A 19,298-nucleotide genomic window follows, 5' to 3' on the forward strand; every position below is an offset into this window, starting at 1 on the left:
AGGGCTGGGCTCTTTGCCTGAAATGCTCGTCCTCTACATCTCGCACATCTATCTCTGTCACCTGCTTTGTTTACATCGTTGCTCAAATGTCACCGTTTTATCAAAGGCTAACCTGACTATGTCATTTAAAATTCCAACTACCCTCCCCTCTCTGATCTCCTTCACTCTGTTCCACTTTTTCTTTTTCCACAGCACTCATGACGAGTTTATATATTCCTTCTGTTGAATGCTTACTGCCTGTCTCCCCCAGAGTGTAAGGTGAGGGGAACGGTCTTTGTTTGTTTATGGACACATCCTGAACACACATTGAACAGTGCCTGAAACACGGTAGATGCTCCATGGAAGATGGGTCAAGTAAATGCACTGAACAATTCCACTTTTGAGAGTCTCTCTAGAATCGCTCACACATATTAAATATGAGATGGGTTTACTGAGGATTTGGGATTGGCCCGGTAGATGCAATGGAAGGTCAAGGCAATGAGACGGTCAAAAGCGATACTGAAGGGACTGACTACACATGAGGTCGTGGTTAAGCAATTAGATCATCAACATTTGTACAGTGCTTTGCAGCTGGCAAAGGCAATCGGTAGCCCAGGAGGACAGGGTCGAGGTGAAGACATGCAGTTCATCGGAATGACAAAAAGCCCACTCAGAGGGGAGAGAGGAACAGGGTGGGGTAGGGGTGGGAGTTATGATCAGAAAGGGCCATTTATAACCAATTAAAAACACTAACAAGTGAAAATAGTAGAACTAATCAATAAAAGTGATTAATACATAGATCAAGGGAAGTTCTAAAAGTCTGTTGAGTTCCCAGTAGGAGGGAATACAATTAGAAATGAGTGTTTTCAGAATGTAGAACACAAATGGATAGGATCCCATGGAAAAGCACTCACCTTGAATGCCGATTAAAACAAAAGGAAAGTACTGTTTTTACACATCCTCATAGGACAGACTTAAAAACAGCAATATACAGCGGTTCAGGGAGTGCAGGGAAAAGAGCACCCTCATCCTCGAGCTGGAATAGAAACTGGACAAGCCTTTCAAAAAGAAATTTATCATATAAATCAAGACCATTAAAACCTTCACATGCTTTGGCCAGAAAATGTACTTTTAAGAACGTGTGCCAAGAAAGAATCAGAACTAGGGACTGAGATTTATGTGGAAAGATTCAGTGTAATGAAAAACTTCAAATATATGTGTTTTTATGATTATATAAATGATGGCATGTCTGTGGAGCAGCATGTTGTGCAACCATCAGTAATTACATTTATGTAAAATGTTAATGACATGGGAAATGCTCGTGATATAAGGCCAAGTGACCTGAAACAGGGACGTGCCATCTATGACATATGGTATCAACTAATATAAGAATTCATTACAAACCAATTCGAGAGTGGATCTTTTTCATTTAATCTCTCTTTAATTAGGGTTATCAAAAAACAGTTTATTAAATTTTCTTTAAGCAAAGCAAAAACACAGCCATCTTTTTTTTTTTCATGCAGAGAGAAATGAAGGATATGTTAAAATTATATGATTTTGGAATGGTTATGCACATAGACCCTGAAGATTATTTTCTTACGCTTAATGGTTCATTATACACAATGCCGCATGAAAATAATTTTCTGTTTTAATGCATATTTCACTGCTCTAAGTTCTGTTTCCTGATTTTTTTCAAATGAAGCACAGTCCATTCAGATAAAGGCCAGCAAACTTTTTCTGTGAAGAGTCAGATAGTAAATATCTTCAGCCTGTGGGCCAGGTGGTCGCTGTTACAACTATTGAATTCCACAGTTGGAGCACAAACCACCACATAGCCATGGCCATGTTCTAATAAAACTTTATTTATAAATGCAGGCAACAGGCCAGATTTGGCCCGTAGGCCCCAGTTTGCCAACCCCTGGACCAGATGATTGATAGTCTCTGATTAGCCGACAGCTCAGACCCTGGTGCAGAGGTTGGAATGCCAGCATGCACCTAAGAGAGAGTTACAGTGTAGCATCAGGGAAACCCCATGGGCTTTTGAGTTGGGAAAATTTGGGTCAGAGACCTAACTTACATCCGAGTTGTGTTGCTTGTTCCAACGTACTTTCATCACTATTAGTCTTGGAGTCCACTTTTGCAAAAGGGGATGGTAACACCTGGTTAATGGGGTCATCCTTTGACTTAAATTAGCTATTAGAAGTCAAAACCCGGCCCTGGCCAGTTGGCTCAGTGGTAGAGCGTCGGCCTGGCATGCGGGGGACCTGGGTTAGATTCCCGGCCAGGGCACATAGGAGAAGCGCCCATTTGCTTCTCCACCCCCCCCCTCCTTCCTCTCTGTCTCTCTCTTCCCCTCCCGCAGCTGGGGCTCCATTGGAGCAGAGATGGCCCGGGCGCTGGGGATGGCTCCTTGGCCTCTGCCCCAGGCGCTAGAGTGGCTCTGGTCGTGGCAGAGCGAGCCCCGGAGGGTAGGAGCATCGCCCCTGGTGGGCGTGCCAGGTGGATCCCGGTCGGGCGCATGCGTGAGTCTGTCTGACTGTCTCTCCCCATTTCCAGCTTTTTTTTCCAGAAAAGAAAAAAAAAGAAGTCAAAACCCAAAACGGATCTGGTAAGTGAGGAGTTCTCCATGGCCGACATTCTCATTAGTAGAGCTCTAGTAGAGCAGGCATCCCAGAAGCTCAGGGGACTGAACGATTTGAGGCCTGTGGTGTAGAGAGGAAGAAGTGTTGGGTCTACAGCAGAGAACAGCCAGGGTACGCTAGTTTATGGTGCAGTACAAATCTTCCCAGAGCCTCGGGGACTTAAAACAATAAGGTTTACTTCTTGCCATGCTTCTGGTCCATGGCTGATCAGCTGGGGGCTCCGCTCTACACTGTTGTCCCTCCAGACCCCAGACAGAGGGAGCAGCCACCATCTGGAGCTTTGCTGGTTGTAGCGACAGAGGGGAGGAGAGAGTGGCTGAATGCAGAGTCATGCACTGGCTCTTCAAGTTCCCGCCTGAAGTGGCGTACCCCACATCCTTTCCCATGTCACCTGCCAGAGCCAGTTACAGAACCACACCTGACTCTGGGTGGGGGAGGACACAGTGCCAGCTACCTTGCTTCTGGAATGGGGCGGTGGGTCTGGAAATATTTGGTTAACTGCACTAATAATTACCATAGCATAGAACAATAATAATAGTTTACACTCACAGGCATTTGAGATAACATAATACAGTGCTAACTGCTGTACTTAAACCTTGAGGAAACCAAGTCAGGATGATAAAAAGAGAACCGGAAGTGAACAGAGCAACACATGTGGCCAGTAAAATAAAATCAGGAGGATGATACTTTAGATAAGATTTGCTTTTCCTAAATGCTTTCACTGACTCTCCCTATCTCCCTACTTTTTGGTAGCTGGGCCTTTTTTCTCTTAAGAGTCCTTATCTAAAATCATATTCTGTCACCCTGGCCAGATAGTTTGGTTGGTTAGAGTGTTGTCCCAAAGCACAGAGGTTGCCAGTTCGATCCCCTCTCAGGGCACATACAGGAACAGATCGATGTTCCTCTTTCTCTCTCTCTCTCTTTCTCTCTCTCCCACCTTCCTCTCTCTAAAAACTAATAAAGAAAAATTTACATTAAAAATAAATAAAATCATATTCTGTAAACCACAACATAGAAATTGTTGTGAACTAAATTACAGTCCTCAAATCATATGTTGAAGCCTTAACCCCTATGTAACTCACTCAGAGATGGGCCTTTAAGGAGGTGATTAAGGTTAAGTGAGGTCATAAGATCCCATAGAACTGATGCCCTTTTAAGAATAGAAAGGGATGCCAGAGCTCTCCCTGCATGTGAGGACAGCGAGAGGCTGTGGTATGCAAGCCAGGCAGAGAGCTCTCTCCAGAAACAACCGGCCAGAACTTTGATCTTGCACTTCCAACCTCCAGAGAAAATATATTTCTGGGAGAAAATAAATTTCTGTGGTTTAAGCCACCACATCTATGGCATTTTGTTACAGCAGCCCAAGCTGACTGATACAAAGATCTAAGCAGGCAGACCTTCTCTCTGGACTTAATAGTGCAGTGCAAACTCAGCTTGTTCCAACACAGGCCTGTGGAAAGTGAAGGTTGGGTTGCTAAGAGGAAGATACAGCTTTGATCAGAAAGACCTGTGTTCACAGCCCAACTCCACTCACCATATGACCTTGAGCAAGTCGTATAAGCTATCTGAGCCCCATTTTCCTCATCCAATGGTACCTAGCTGATGACCCACATAGGCCTGAATTTGGAGGCAGATGGAGGCAAGTAAGAGAGGTAAGGCCTGTGGGGAATCCAGAACACATCCACACTCACAGGAGGGGAGAAGGTGGAGCGACTGGCAGCCAGTCTTGTGTCTCCACTACCCAGGATGGGCTTGGGGTTAACACAGAGGCTGTGGACTGAATTCAGGCCACATTTTCCCGACTCCGTATGTGAACATGAGTAGCCACACATAAGAGCTTTCAGAGACAGATCTCTCTACTCCTCCATTTTCCTGTGAAGAACCCTCCAGGGTTAATTACAAGATCATTCTAGAAGCTCATGGCTTGGTACACAAGAGACACTCAACCAACATTCCTTTTTCTCTCTTATACTGCCTTACTATACCCCTCAAGGTTTCAGGGATCTCAAAAGTGAATATAATTCAGGTGGCACATTGACACCTAAGGAAGAGGTAGAGAAGAAGGAGGAAGGGGAGGAGGAGGAGGAAAAGAAGGAGGAAGAAGAGGCAGCCAATGTGCAGCAAGCAATCACTACATGACCAAACATTTCCCACAGACTGTTGAGAAACCAACATGTCAGCAAAGAGAAGCAATCTAGCCCAGGCCCCTAGTCCTGGGTGACTGGGTTGGCACATCCAGGTTGGCCCTGGCTCCAAACCCCACCCTCCCTCACCCAGCATCAAATGTACCTGGGCCCAGAGCCTGGTCTGCTTTGTTGCATTCTGTGCAACCTCCTGTCACCAAAATTAGCCAGAAAAATACAAAACCGCAGAACACGTGTACCCTGCAGCCCTACTGATTGGGTTGAGGCCTGAATGAGAAATACTTGTGGGACCAATACAGGGACACATGGAGAAGGGAAAGGGTGGGGACAGACTTGGGGACTGTGGCTGAGATTCTAATGTACCATCTGCCAGCAAGATTCTGTGAGACCCTGATCAAGTGTCTTCTCCTCTCTGGGCCTCGGTATCCCTTTCTGTCACATGAAGGGATGATCGGGGGTGCCTGAGTAAGGGACATGGCAGCAAGGCCCTCAGGTTAAACATTGTATTATTGGCTCTATCTTCTTGACAGACTGAGCTGAAGTCTTTGGAGCCTGCACTATCCAGATGATTGGCTCAACTCACAACCCCGTTGGCCCGTCCCCACAGCCAAAACAATAGCAGTCTATTTCTTAAGAAAGTTGAATGGAGACCAGGCCAAATACAGTCGCCAGTAAAGAGGACCAGTCTGTCCAAAGGCAGAGAGTCACAAACGGAAAATCACATTCTGCAAGTTCCTGGAGGGGGCGGAGGAAGGAGGAAGCCGCTGCTTCCAATCAGGTCCTCATTCCAGAAATCCCACATAGTGTCCTGGCTAGCGCCCGCGCCCAGCCGGGTGCGATAGAGGGATGACCGTGTGGGAGAGAGAATCGCATCCTGGGGAGGAGAGGTGGGCAGAGGACGCGGCGCATGTTCCTCCCAAGGGGCGTGGAGGCCAGCTCTTTAAACTGGAATATTGACTCTGCCGTTCACAGGGTAATGACTTCAACCTGGTGAAGGCTCGGCCTCTGCCAAAAACCTGTCGGGATTAAGTGTGGTTTCAATTGGAAAAACGGCAGGAAAACAGAGGGAGCAGATCTTTATTGGAGCCTGGAGTTCACACCCGAATGTGAGTAGGTAGGTGTTCCCTCGGCCAACACGAGGGAATGTCAGCCCTGCCTCGGAAACTCGGGAGTCAGACTTGGAGGACGCCGAGGCCATGTTTCACCTCAGTGAACTTTTAAACTGCTTTCTCGCTTTCAATTAAAAAAATAAAAAGTATACAAAAAGTGGTTTGACTTTGGGGGGTGGGCACACAACGCAGTACACAGCTCATGAACCATATGCATTTGACACCTAGATGATCCCATGAACCAGTACCACCCCAATAAATTTAATGTTTTTTTAAAGTGTAAGGAATTCCTCTCTTTATATTCCTCCCTTTTCCAAGTTCCCCATCTTTACCCACATGCGCTGGGGGTGGGGGCAGAGCTGAACCCTGCTTCCGTGTCGTGTCCTTCTAGTGTGGCCTGTGATCACGTCACAATGGCATGTCTTCATGTGTCCGATCCCTCCCAATGTATAATATAAGGCCCTCCAACCTTCCTGATCCCTTTCCTCTCTCTGCTAAACACCAGAATATCCGACGTGATGGGAAGACCATGCGCTTTGAAGTCTGAGCCGGTCCTAACCTCAGCTCACCATTTACAACTCTGGGATACCTGGTTTTTGCATCCGTGCGACTTTCCCCATCTGTAGGGTAAGGATTTCGCCCCAGGCTCCACTTTTTGACTGAATGGGAACGTGTCTGTGAAGAGCCTCATAGGAGGCTAGAGTGGTTCGCGCTCTCTCCCTCTTCCAGGCAGAGAACGACAGACTGTCCCTCCCTCCAGGAATCACGCTTCCGTGGAAAGAGGATTGCCAGGGCTCTGCGTGTTATGTTCCAGGGTGGGGCACGCAGAGGAAGTAATGAGTGCTCATCGTGGGGGAGGCGTCAACCTCAACCCAGGTAGCTTTAGGGCAGAGTCTGGAAGAGGTGATACCACAACCTAGAACTTGGTTTTGAATGACAATTCGAAATCTACCAGGAGGAGGAGGGGGTGGCAGCCTCAGGGGAGGAAAGGAGACACCTGACAAAACATCAGAGAGCAGGATAAACTTGGGACCCCTGATAGCAGGGGGTGGGGGATACAGGATGTGGTCAGGGATAAAGGTCCCGTCTATCTGGCATATAGCAGGTGCTCAAAAATATTGCCTCTATTAGAAAATGAACTAATTTATCTCTGAGAAGGCAGCACTTGGTTTGCTCAAAGCCTTCTGTATTCATCACTCTGACCAAAATCATCATAGGAATACATAAGAGGAAACTGAAAAAGGATATACAGAAAGGAAGAGAGATGGAGAAAAATAATTGCATATGTGTGTCTAGACATTTATTTTCTTTTCTTCTGTTTTCATCGCAAAAAGAAAACTGTGATTGCTCATTCTTCATGTGTCAGGGGCGTGACGGCCGTGTGCTCACAACCCACACAGCCCTGCTCGGGACCCCGAGGATGAGGGGCACCTGCCTTGCTCAGCTCCCTTACAGGGTCCCGACTTCATGCTCACAAGCTATGCAGAGTAAATCAGGCAACACGAGAAGGAAGGGTGTTGTCATTATTGCCGTATAACTAGCATAGAGTAATTGCAGAAAGACTCAAAAGTATAGAAATACGATGAGAGAGATTACAAAAACTGCCCCCTGGATGAGCACTGTCCCTATGCTGGGTGTGCAGCCTGAAAGACCTTCCCTTTGCACCCAGGCATACACGTAGACATCGCACACACACATACACACGTGTGTGCACATACACGTTCACACAGGCACATGTATGACAGACAGGTTTTCCTCAGAACTGTAGCACACATTAGAGGACCCCCGGGGCAGAGATCAAGCTCCACCACCACCCACTGATAGACGTGAACAGTCTAGAACAGATACCAGCAAGCCTTTTCCATGAAAGGTTGAACAGTAAATATGTTAGGCTTTGTGGGCCAGAAGGTGTCCTCAACTCTGCTGTTATGGCAAAAAAAAAAAAAAAAAAAAGTGACCATACACAATACACAAAACAAATGGACGTGGTTCTCCCCCAATAAAGCTTTTTTAAAAAAAAATAGGAGGTGGGTCAGCCAGGTTTGAGCCAAGGGCTGTAATTTGCCCATCCTTGGGTTAGAACACACCGTACACTGACAGACCCAGGAGTGGGAGAGATTAAAGCACGCCCCCTCTCCCCACACTGAAAGGCAAACTTTGCTTTCAGTGGCCTGCACTATTCTTCTTCAGTGTCCATCCTCTGATAAATTAACAACTGGAGAGAATTAGATGACATGAAATGCCCCCTCTCCCCAAACCAGCATTTTGAGACAGCCACTTCTGCCCCGTTTTCTAGCTCAGTGAGAGAGAGAGAGAGAGAGAGAGCCGAAACAGAAACGACTCAGACATGTCAAAGCAATGGAGTGAAGTGGGTGAGGGTGGTGCTCCACTCATGTAAAATGCCCTGGACCGCACGCAATCAGCAAATGATTTATTAAAGGCTACAAGATAAATACCGATAAAGTCTTCAAACAGAGAGGCCCGTGACATGTGCGCAGGAGGGGAGACTCAGAATGATGAATAGGGAAGGAGACAGGCTGCAAACACAGAAAACCTTCCCCACCTGGGGGGGGAGGATTCCGGCGAAAGCATTTCCAGTGTGCAAACAGCCTTTCAAACTACGGTAATAAAATACACTTCTAATAACAAAAGCCGTTTCACACCACTTTTTCCCCACAGGTTTTGAGACATAATTCACAAGGCCTTCTAGCGTCCAGATCTGAGCTTGCACAGTCTATTCTCAACAGGCGTCTTCAAGACAGAGAGACTTGCTTCTCCCACTGAATCTCAATGACCAAGCGCTTCCTAACACCCAGTCCCCGGGGCTGGGAGGTTTTGCCGACATGACCCACAGCCTGTACCCTGTAGTCACCCTCTCCTTCTGGCCGAGCGGGGACTTTCAGGGATCAGTGCCTGCACTTAACTCCGTGTGCTGCTCAGCTGCTCCCTCCAACTCTGCCCTTTCTCGGAGCCTCTGTAAGGATCTCAAATGTCTTTCTGGAAATTTTAGCCAATGTGGAGAGGTTGCACTTTGATTTGGTCTTCTTCTCCCGATTCTCCCTGCACACCCTGCTGTTTCCTTCCCTCATCTCACCTGACATGCACACCCGCAACCACACTTGTTTGCTAGGCAGATAGATAACCACCACGGGAACACAGCCTGTCTGCCTGGCTCAGTGCTGGGCCCTGGAGGTAAAACGATTTATACACAGCAAGGGCCCTTTAAAAGCTGGTCGCCTATGGGGTGAGACATACAGGAACTAAACATTGAACATTAATGCAATCAATGTTGTTATCAGACTATGTCAAGAGTCCTAAAGATTAGCAGACGTGTGCACAAACAAATGTAGTAGCACAAAGTCTCAAAGGACACATGTCGAACCCCCCGCTTTGTTCCAAGAATGTCACTCTCCAAATAGTGAGGGAAGTGGTTTTGCTTTTTTTTTTTTTAATTTTTATTAATTTTAATGGGGTGATATCAATAAATCAGGGTACATATGTTCAAAGAAAACATGTCCAGGTTATCTTGTCATTCAGTTATGTTGCATACCCATCACCCAAAGTCAGATTGTTCTCCGTCACCTTCTATCTAGTTTTCTTTGTGCCCCCGCCCTCCCCCTTTTCCTCTCCCTCCTCTCCTCCCCCCCCACCCCCCCACCCCCGTAACCACCACACTGTCGTCCATGTCTCTTAGTCTCATTTTTATGTCTCACCAATGTATGGAATCATGCAGTTCTTGGTTTTTTCTGATTTACTTATTTCACTCCGTATAATGTTATCAAGATCCCACCATTGTGTTGGGGTTTCACTTAACGAAAGCCACTCACGAGGGCACTTCGATAAGGGATAGAGAAATAAAAGTCAATTGAAGCCCAAGCCTCAAGAGTGTGAACTGGGCATAGTTTTCCAAAAAACAGGAGTAGGTGAGGAAGGCTGTCACAGAGAAGCTGAGCCTTATAGTTCATCTTTGATTGGCAGTGGTTGTTTGGTTTTTTTTTCCAAAAATGCATTTCATGATATTATTTCCATTATCACATAATTTAATTTTTAAATGCCTTAAGTGCAGTAGGGCCAGGACTGGGGTGAAACTGCTGAAGCCCCTGGGACACGAAGCGCAGCGAGCATGCGCTGTGAGAGCTGTGTGGGTGCCGCGTGGACGAGAGAGGACACGGATGGGGGCGGGCACTTGGGGAAGACTCCGGGGCAGAGTGACACCTGAGCCAGGCCCCGGATGAGGGAGTGGGCTTTCCCTGAGAGAGAAGAAACGTGAAAAGCCCTAGGGAGGGAGGGTCGCCTGGGGAAAAGGGAGGAAGTATGGTGAAGATGAATGAGTAATTATGGAAATCCAGAACAGCCAATGAAGGAAAAAGAAAAATATGCGCACGCGCGCGCACACACACACACACACACCCTCACAGCTGGTCAGTTCTTTCCACTATGGGGCCCACCGCTAGGGCTCAGCAGCAGCGCGAGGAGCAGACTGAGTGGTCAGCAGCCCAGCCTCACGGGCCGGGCCCGGCGCGCTCACGATGCTCACCATCACGGCTGCATCACTCCAGCACTCTGTGATGTCTAGGTCCATTATTCCGGGGGCCACCCAGACCTCTTCTTGTCTCTTCCTGATCCGACCCTTCCTCGAGGTCCTTCTTTCTGGGGGTCTGTTGACAAGGCTCAGTCACATGATACACAGTTTTCTATGGAGTACGCCAGACACTGCTCCATGTCTCACTGACACCACCTCATTTCCGTTTCCGAGCAGCCTAACACGCGTGTACTGTTATTTCCCCCGTTTCACTACGCGGCGACTTCAGATCAGAGTGCCTGAGTCACTTACCCCAGACACACAGGAAGTAAGTGAATCTATCAGGAGTCAGACCCACAAGGCCAGGCCTGATGTGGTAGCCATGGTGCTGCCTGCTGTGACTGACCTGGGACACCCACAGGGGACACTGCAGCCACTGTCAGCGTCAAGTGAGTGTAGGGAAGCCACCTCTGAGGTGGCTGAGGCTGAGTGCTTATATAACATCCTTTCTGAATGTCAAACCAGGGGCTCCGGCCTGCAGTCTGTGTCTGCCCTCAGGCGATGCACGGCCAATGCGGCTCTTCGCTCTCCAGACAGTGAGGGAAGTGGTTTTGCATCTGAGTGTGTAAGCTAATTGTTGGGGTTTCACTTATTGAAAGCTACTCACAAGGGCACTTAGATAAGGAATAGAGAAATGAAAGTCAATTGAAGCCCAAGCATCAAGAGTGTGAACTGGGCACAGTTCTCCAAAAAAAAAACAGACCAAAGCTGTCAGTGACAATGGCTTGTCCATTTGGGAACAAGGAGAGTCACTTTCCTTGAGCCAACTCTGCGTATGCTCTACACCTATAGGGGCATGGAATATTCCAGAGAGAACCTGGGGTCGTCCTACAGATATTCCAATAGTGGACCTGGGGCACCCTGACCATCAGCAGGGAGGCGGGGTGCCTGGAACCGGACGTGGGCACTGAAACCAGGGGAGACAAGGTTCCATGACAAGGGAAACATCGCCATCTGGTGGCGCCATGAGAGTTGAGCTATATTCCGACCCATTGTCTCTGGCAAAGACAAAGTCAATTTAAGGAAGAACAAATTCATGGGGAGCATTTGACAGACAAAGGTCAACCACACCTTTGTTGATACTTGAGAGGCAAAACCTGGCCCAGCCCCAGTCTATCTTAGCTGTGGCTAAGAAAGAGAGAAATTACTGGGGAAAGCCTGAAAGTTATCCTACCAAATAAGGGTATCCCTGGGGACAGCCACGCATTCTCCCTTGGCGTTACAAGGGGCCTGCTCTTGACCCAAACTCAGAATGTCCTTTCAGACACCTAAAGGGGACAAGATAAAGATTACAAGATCATGTAGCAGGCAGAGAAAATAACCTGATGATGCTGGTGACTGTGGCAGCAAATCAAAAGCATTTAGAATCCTCCTTCGGGCACTCGGCAAGTACTCATTGATAGTTAATTAATCCTTAATAATAACAATTAAACAATAGTTAAAAGCTAAGGCTCACAGAAACCCATAGGAAGCAAGGTGCTATTACTATGTCCATTTTACAGATGAACAAACTGAGTCCCTCAGGGACAGACACAATAAAGAATATTCTAGCCTAGGCCATCCAAGTAGCAAGTACCAGAGCCAGAATATAAAATGTCACACTCATAATGTGACCCCTGGTCTTTCTCCCATGGTGGTCCAGGGACCACCTGTTCTTGACATCCCTGGGGTGCATATTAAAACAGAACCTTTGACCTCACCCCAGGCACACACCGAGACAGAACCTCTGGGGACGGCAAGAGAATTAGTATTTTAACAAGTTTCCCAGGTGATAGGATAACCAGCACATAGGTAATACGGACTGACTTGTGCCCCCCTTCCAATGCTGAAGTCTGAATCCCTATTGTGATGACCTTTGGAGATGGGGCCTTAGGGAGAAAATTAGGTTTGGATGAGGCCATGAGGCTGGGGCCCCTACGATGGGATTAGTGTCCTTAGATGTGGAAGAGACACCAGAGCTTTCCCTGTCAGGTGAGGACTCAGCAAGCAGGTGGCTGGCCGTCGGCAGGCCGGGAAAAGAGCTCTCAGCAGAACCCCACCATGCTGGCACCTTGATCTTGGACTTCCGGACTCCACAACTGTGAGCAAATAAATCTTTGTCTTTTAAACCCCACCCAGTCTATGGCATTTTGTCATGGCAGCCCGAGCCGACTAGGATGCTAAGCTACACAGCCCTACGCTGTCTTATTCAAGACACTCGGTAGCTAGCCGCCTTTGAGACTGGTAAATGACCAGGATGTGCCACGGCTCTGTCCCTCAGAGGAGGGCACCTGTGTGCAATCTCCATGGCTTGGTCTCCTTTCCAACCCCCAGATGACACTTACAGGAGTTTGTTTTCTTCTAAATCTGAGAACAGGCCTCCTTCCCACATGGCTAAGGATTCATGGGGGAGGCTTTTGCAAGCAACTGTGATAACATAGTGTGAACGTGGGGAGTACGCAGGGAAATGGGCACGGTAATAGCAGCTTGACTTAGACTAGGAGCTTTGTAATTTACAAAGCTATCAGCATACATTACTTCCTTAGATGGCTGGAAGTGCCCTGTGAGGTCTGGAGGCCAGATCATTATGATCTCAGTCAAACAGATGATAAAGCCAAGGCTGACTGAACCAGGGAGCCCTGCCCACAGTCACCTCACTAATTATATAGAGAACTAAGCCCAGCTGGGAGGTGGAAGTTAGATGAACTAGCAGAAAAAATCTGGGGTCACCAAGGAATGAGATTAGAGGAGTCAACATAGCTTGGAAGCAGGGCTTATCTGGCAGGGTACTAGCAGCAAGGACATTCACCCCAGATCTTTCCAAGGAAAGTGAAAAGGCCATAGAGAAAAGACAGCTCACAGGTGTGGGCAGGGGACAAGGTAACAAGCACAGACTGGGGGTGCCCCAGGGGGTGGGCAGTCGTGTAAAATCATTGCCAGTCCTGGGAGTAACACAGCCCGGGGAGGAGGGGACAGTGTTAGAAACTGAGGAGAGGTCAGAAAGGAAAAAACAAGCAACAACCAGGACACCAGAGAGAGAGAGGCTGTCTTTGCAGCCACTTCTGGCCCCAGCCACCCCACCTTCCCTGGGGGGGAGCACTGTTTCCTGAGAAACAAGCCGACCAGTGGCCTTGTGGGGGGACCACCTGAGGCGGCCTGCGAGAGGGCAGTGGGCACTCACCGTCTTGTGACTAAGGACCTATGAAAGGGCCCCTCTGCTGGCCCACTCGGCCACCTGGCTTCCTTAGCCCAGCCCACCATGTGAAGTAGACATTTCAATGGCTGAGAAGTTGAGACAACATAATATTTCTTTTCAGTCTAACCAGACATTTTCCATCACGGGGGAGAAAAGCGTATCCCTGCTCCTGAAGTGGTTTACTACCCTGCCAAATTTTCCTTGATATATGCTTTCTAGTTATGCAGAGCTTTTAAGGACCTGGAGACAATACTTTTTAAGTACCTCTAGGGTAGGATTTATCGCTGTCAGCACTGTGACATTTGGGGCCGGATCATCCTTTGTCGAGAGGCTACCCAGGGCACTGTGGGATGCTGAGCAGCATCCCTGCCCTCCACCCACTAGCTGCCAGGAGCACCCACACCCCACCCCAGTGTGACACCCAGAAGTGTCTCCAGACAGTGCCAACTATCTCATGGGGGGGCCGAGTCACTCCCCCTCCCCTCGAGAATTCCTGTTCTAAATGATTACTATTTGCTAAGCCTAATGTTCCCATTGGCAGTGGGAGGATCGGGGTTGGGGTTAAGTGAGTAATGATCTTTAAAAAAATCCTGTCTATTCATTTAAAATTTTTACATTTTGTTCATCATGGATTTGTGGCATTCATTTTGAGGGGTTTTTAATATTGCATTATATTGCATTAAAAATTGTCTTCCTTACTGAGTGTTTATGTCACTACTTAAATTCTGCACTGGGGAATATACCTCCTCTGCCTGCCCCTAGTCCCAGCCCTGGGAAGGTACCATTGGAGCCATTAGCATAAGGAAAAAGAAAGTTGTTCCCTTTCTTCCACTGTCCCTCATTCATTCATTCAATATTCCTAAGCCCCCAGTATATAACTAGCTCATAGTTAGCAATGGCTGCATAATATCTCCAAGTGTGAGTCACCAAGAATTGCATAGCACCCTGAATAATGGGAAAGAGGTCTGAAGAGCGTTGTATTGGCTGCTGTGTAGAAAACACAACAGAAGGGCACTAGGAGCCAAGGGCAAAGCAGCAGTCTGGGGCACAGTGGTCCCACACTGTGCTGTCGGCTCTGAACAAGGAAAGGACTGGAAAGATTAAGGAGAGAAAACTCAACCGGTCTTGGTGATTACTCGAATGTAGGAGTCGAGGTTGAGAAAGTTGTGAAGGGTCATTCCCAGCCTTCCAACTGGGTGCTGCTCTTGACCGTTGATGAGGTAGGAAGGCCTGGAGAAGGGACAGGAGGGAAGGTGGGGTGCATTGGGGATCAAAAGGCGAGTTGGGGGGTGGTTAGGTAAGGTGCCTGTGATGCAGCCATAGAGAGTTCTCAGGAGAGAAGGCGGGGCTGGGCACGCGGCATCGGAGCCAGCAGCATGTGGATGGTCAGTGAATGGTCACTGTAGCTGTGGTGTGCAGATAGATTACCCACGGAGGACTTGGAGAGTGACAGCAGGGCCTAGGACCACGCCCTTAGGAACTCTCAAATTTAGGAGGCAGATGGAAAATCAACAGCGAAGATGAAATTAGTGGGTTGAAAGTATTAGGCAAAAACAAGACATCTGCAAAATCTCTAAGAACCTCCCCTCGAGATAATTATTAACTACAGGGGAAAGAGAGAAATTTTGAAGTGGAGAGACCTGGCAGATATGACTTTAACCAAACAGTTAAATCTCACCTCACAGCCATGAAACACATCCATGTCATGAGCCTGCTGCCATGATGCACTAAGGACCCAGAACCACTTCTGCAATTTCCAGCAAAAAACAAACAAAAAATAACAGTGCATAACCTCAGTGTAACCGTGAGCTAATTATCAGAGACTCGAACTGAAGGACAGTCTATAAAATAACTGGTTGGTGATCTTCCAAAGTGCCAAGGGCATGAAAGACGCTATTTCCAGAACCAAAAGGTGTGGGTCCCAGGAGGAGAGAGGCTTAAGCCATGGTCCCCCAGAGGACGATCGGACTTGCCCTCTCAGAAGGTGAAGATAGCCATCTTTTGAGAGCCTGATCCTGAATCCAGAATGGGCAAACAGCCCTGAGCAGCCAACGAGAGAAATTTGGGATTGAGGTATCTGTTTATTACTCCCGGCTTACTTAGCGAAGGTAACCACATGGCCATTGAAGGCTACACAAAAACGCTGTTAGCTCTTGACAGAGGTGAGCGTATATTGGACAGCCTGTAACGATCTATAAAAGTTTGCTAGCCTGTTTCTTTCCATTAGGGGAGAATAGGGGTAGCAGTAGACAGTTGCATTTTAAAACTACCTGTTGTATTTTTGCTCTTTCCCAATACGACATAAAAGAGTCCTTTTCTTGTACACAGAGACATTTGCAGTGGGACTAAAAAAGTGAATGATTCCCAAGTCCCAATTACTCACTCATTTCTTCATTCCAGATGTTCAAAGGGTGGCCAAGGAGTGGGATGACTAAAGGGACAGTCTATTTATAAAAGGGTATGCTCAGATGTGCAAGCATTTTTCAAACCTCTGTTCATGTCACATATGCTAGCAACTATTCAGCCAAAACAAATCTCATAGCCAAACCCCAATTCAGGGAGCAGGAAAGTTACAGTCCCCCTCCCACCGTGAGACGTTGGCAGGACACAGATATTAAAACACTACTGCCGACTGTCTGGTGAGACCACACCTAGCTGTTGAGCACCTGGCATGTGGCTGGTTCGAGCTGAGATGTGCTATGAGTACAAAATATACATTGAACTTTGAAGACTTAGCCCTCCCAAAATGTAAATATCTCAGTAATTTTAATACAGTGGTACCTTGAGATACGAATTTAATTCGTTCTGTAACCGAGCTCGTAAGTCAGTCAACTCGTGTATCAAACTGCCAATACTGGACCCATGCACCAATGCGCCAACTAGCGGCAGCTTCCCGAATCACGACTCCTATCTTGGAATTTCGCTGGGATCTCGAACAAAAATACAGACCAAGTCGCAGCTCGTATCTTAAAAAAAATTCATATGTTGGTCTGTTCATATCTCAAGGTACCACTGTATTATTCTTTGCATGATAATATCTTGAATATGTTGAGTTAAATTAAATGTTATTTAAAGTTTTTTAAATACTCGTGCAGAATATTTAAAAATTGGGACCAGACATAATGCAACATATTAAGGTAGAATAGTGGGTATTATTAAGAAACAAGGGGGGGAAATGACTATTGATCAATAGTAACGAACACAAAAACACACGTTATATTTGGGGGAAGGGACCTGTCTTATATGGGTCAAACCAAACACAGGCATTTGGATTTGTGGTTTCTGCTACAGGAATGAGAACTGGGTTGATCATGGAGGTTTCAAGGTCTGTATCATAAGAAATGTCTAGACTCTAAAGGGAGAAAGGACTCTTAAGTAACTGCATTTTCCAAATTCCACTCAGTTACCAAATAAGAAGTCTAACATAGAAGGTTCTCTGGAGTCCCTTCCAATGCTACTTGGCATGGTTCCCAGTGTGTGCCAGACATGGAGGAAGAAGACATTAAGCTGCCCTTCCACTGTCATGGTCATAACATGCTGACAGTTGGCCCGAGGCTGATGCCCTCAGTAGCCAACACAACACGGTGGAAAGACCAGGTGGAACCAGGCCAGCTGGGGTCATATTTCAGCTGGACTTAGGACCCTGGGTGAGTCTTTCACCTCTCTGGCCTCAGTTATATCACCTCTGAAATGAGGCAGATCGACCCAGATCAAACATCAGACGGTGCTTATGTCCCTTTGACTCTGAGAAGTTAGGTTTTTATGAGGACCTGGCTACACTGAGGGCTCTGCAGTGCTCAGCGGCAGACGTGGCCACGGTAACAAGCATAACTGGCAGGAAGCAGTAACACCACGTGATGGGCATAGGCAGAGACTGAGTTGACTGTGACGTGTGGCTGTGCTACAGGACTCCACGTACCTCCAAATGAGCTCTCGTCACCATCCAGAGGTGACGCCTTCCTCCAGGTTCCGTCTTTGGGTGACAACACAGTCTCCATAGCAAGATGGGCCCTAGAAGAGCTTCCAACTCTCAACCCCATGCTTTCCTATCTCGTGATGCCCGGATACCTGGGTCTCCATAATTCTCTCTCCCGACAAATGAGATTGCCAGGGCCGCTTTCTCTAGATTAAAAAAATACATGCAATAAAAGAAATTTTTGTACAGAAATGTATTTTGAGGCAATGACATAAAGTCCCTTTAGCAGGAGCCACAATTTTCTGAAATAATCGTTTCCATAATTGGCTACTTGTGGGAACAACTAATTGTGCATGTAATCATTTGCCTGTATAACTCAGCATCAACCAGTAATTAAAGACAGAGCCGTCCTTGCTAAAATTGGCTCCAGAAATAATGGTAAATATTTCCAAGTGTCCAAGGTCTTCCTGCCAAGGGACTTGAAGCCCTGTTCAAATGGATTTATTTTTCAAAACATCTTGAAAAGGGGAGACCTGCATCCTTGCCCAAATCCAACACGCAGTCAGAGACAAATGCTTCTGGAATAATCCTCTCCCTGCATCGATTCCATAGCATATGTTGTGTACTGAGCATCCTCTTTGTGCTGGGTCAGACCCTTCCTTGAACTAGTGTCTCCTTGATCTTCTGAGCCTTTCTCTTTACTCAGCCTCTCAGAGGAAGGTAGAAAAAAAAATTGTCTGACTTTGCAAAAGACCCACATTAACTTCCTCCAGACCCTGGATAGCTTCCTCACAAAAGTACTGCCATCTACAACCCCTCCCCTCCCTCACCTATCACAGGGCTGCCATGTTTGGGAGTGCCTGTTATCTCCCACCAAGACAGCAGCCTCTCAGCTGGTCCTCCTGCTTTCTCACCTGTGCCTCTTCAATCCAGTCTCCTGCCCCAAGCAAGCAGGCAATGGTCTTCAATTCAAAATCATATATTACTCCCTAGATCAGGAGTCTCAAACTCAACTCAGCATGTGGGCCGCAGAGCAAGATCACAGCCGTTTGGCGGGCCGCACTAGGTCTACAAAAGGCAACTGTTACGCAACACTTTTCTCACTGCAGTTGAGAACAAAAAAAAAAAAATCAGTACAACAAGCACAATTGTACATGCAGTTTACTCAGTGTCACAAAACGACCAGAAACTGTGTTCACATCACAACTGCTGTTAACTAAGCTAATATCTAGCTAGGATGCTAGAGAAATGAAAAATACAAGTAGGCCCCTAGGCTTACTTAATTTTATCCAAAATATTTTGAACTTCGTGGATTAGTCTGTGGGCCGCACAAAATTGTTCGGCGGGCCGCATGCGGCCCGCGGGCCGCGAGTTTGAGACCCCTGCCCTAGATGGTGAGTTGAATTTTTATCAAAATTCAACAACAAAAGGATAAGTCCATGTCCTAAACCCCCGTATCTATGAATGGAAACTTATATGGAAATAAGGGTCTTTACATATATAATTAAGTATCTCGAAATGAGATCATCCTAGATTGAGGACAGAGTTTCAATGACTTGTGTCTTAATAAGAGAAAGGAGAGGGAAATGTGACACACAGACAAAGAGGGGGTGGCCATGTGAAGACAGAGGCACAGGTTGGAGTGATGAGGCCACAAGCCAAGGAATGCATGGAGCCACCAAAAGCTGGGAGAAGCAGGAAGGATCCATCCCCCTAGCTTTCAGAGACAGCATGGCCCTGCTGACACCTTG

General features: G+C 47.2%; 1 long non-coding RNA gene across 1 annotated transcript in view; it reads right to left on the reverse strand.

The window, feature by feature from the left end:
- Positions 1-19,298, reverse strand: part of LOC136313553 (uncharacterized) — a 124,092-nt gene that overhangs the window by 68,501 nt on the left and 36,293 nt on the right. The gene's annotated exons all lie outside the window — the stretch shown is intronic.

The sequence above is a fragment of the Saccopteryx bilineata genome, chromosome 9, assembly GCF_036850765.1.
Source record: "Saccopteryx bilineata isolate mSacBil1 chromosome 9, mSacBil1_pri_phased_curated, whole genome shotgun sequence".
Classification (NCBI taxonomy): Eukaryota; Metazoa; Chordata; class Mammalia; order Chiroptera; family Emballonuridae; genus Saccopteryx; species Saccopteryx bilineata.